The sequence below is a fragment of the Dasypus novemcinctus genome, chromosome 13 (genome assembly GCF_030445035.2).
Source record: "Dasypus novemcinctus isolate mDasNov1 chromosome 13, mDasNov1.1.hap2, whole genome shotgun sequence".
Taxonomy (NCBI): domain Eukaryota; kingdom Metazoa; phylum Chordata; class Mammalia; order Cingulata; family Dasypodidae; genus Dasypus; species Dasypus novemcinctus.
In genome coordinates this window covers 76,111,421-76,112,897 of record NC_080685.1, presented here as the reverse complement: position 1 = coordinate 76,112,897, position 1,477 = coordinate 76,111,421, and the positions used below count along the sequence as shown (strand labels likewise).

The 1,477-nt window shown below is 46.2% G+C and overlaps 1 pseudogene; it reads left to right on the top strand.

Moving 5' to 3' along the window:
• The first annotated feature begins 243 nt into the window (after positions 1–243).
• Positions 244–812, top strand: LOC101413710 (peptidyl-prolyl cis-trans isomerase FKBP11 pseudogene; annotated as a pseudogene).
• The last annotated feature ends 665 nt before the right edge of the window (positions 813–1,477 follow it).

Here is a 1,477-nt window from a genome sequence, read left to right as displayed (position 1 = left end):
CCAAATCTCAGAAGAATTACAGTCAACATTTCTTTCCAGGTCATCGGACTCACCCAGGACATCTAACAAAATGATGATGATTGACAACGCACATCCCCCAAAACAGAGTATCAACAACTCAAGCAAAACAGTTTCTTCCATCTGCCCCACAAGATGTAAGCCCAGAAGGAATGCTGTCCTAGCCACTGCCACCTGAGCAGCCTGTCCTGGTGCCCACCCTGGAGTCCTGCCTTGCATCCAGTCATGACCACACATCTCTTACTCTTCCCACCCCAGCTGCTGCTGCTGCTCAGTGGGGCAGGGTGCCAGGCAGAGGCTGCACTCAGAACCAAAAGTCCCATATGGACCATCCAAGAGGAGACCCTGGTGGAACCCCTCAAACCATGTGCAGAGCCCGCTGCCTTTGGAGACACACTTCACACACAGTACACAGGCAGTTTGGTAGATGAACACGTTATTGATACCACCTCAACCCAAGACCCTCTGGTTGTAGAACTTGGCCAAAAGCAGGTGATCCCAGGTCTGGAGCAGAGCCTTCTAGATATGTGTTTGGGGCCATCAAAATCCCAAGCCCTGAAGAGCTGCAGGGAGTTATACACCTTGGAGCCTGAGAAGCAGGTGCAGTACTACAGTTTGACAGGGAGCTGATTGTCCTGATTGAAGCCAACTACTGGCAAAACTTGGTGAAGGGCATTTTGCCTCAGATAGGCATGGCTGTAGTGCCAGGCCTTCTGGGCCTCAATGGGTATCACCTATATAAAAAGGCCAACAGACCCAAAGTATCCTAAAAGAAGTTCAAGGAAGAGACATGAAACAAGGGCAATAATAATTTCATGATTTACATCTAAAGCATCATAAAAAGTCTCTTTAGCATCCATATTGCTATCAACAGTCTTTTTAAAGCACTGTAGGTCTTCTCTTCCAAACATCTCACAATTCCTCCAAAAAATACCCCTTATCCATTTATAAAACCATTCCAGCATTTCAGTAATTGCAAAAGCACTTCCCCACTCCTCGGTACCAAAATTTGTATTAGTCAGCCAAGGGGTGCTGATGTAAAACACCAGAAATTGGTTGTTTTTTATACAGGGTATTTATTTGGGGTAGGAGCTTACAGATATCAGACCATAAAGTATAAGTTACTTCCCTCACCAAAGTATTTGCACTTGTTGGAGCAAGATAGCTGCTGACATCTGCAAGGGTTCAGGCTTCCTTGGTTCCTCCCTTCCAGGGCCTTGCTTTTCTCTTGGTTCAAGCTTCCTTCCTGGGGCTTGCTTCTCTTTCCTCTGTGTGCTTACTTCCTGGGGCCCCAGCTTAAGAATTCAGCATCAAACTCCAATATCAAAACTCCAACATTAAGAACTCTCAACTATGTTCTTTGCCATGCCTTTTATATGTGAGTTCCCAGCACTTGCTGGGTGGGCACTCAACACCCTAATGGCATGGCCCAATCAAGGCCTTAATCATAAACTTAATC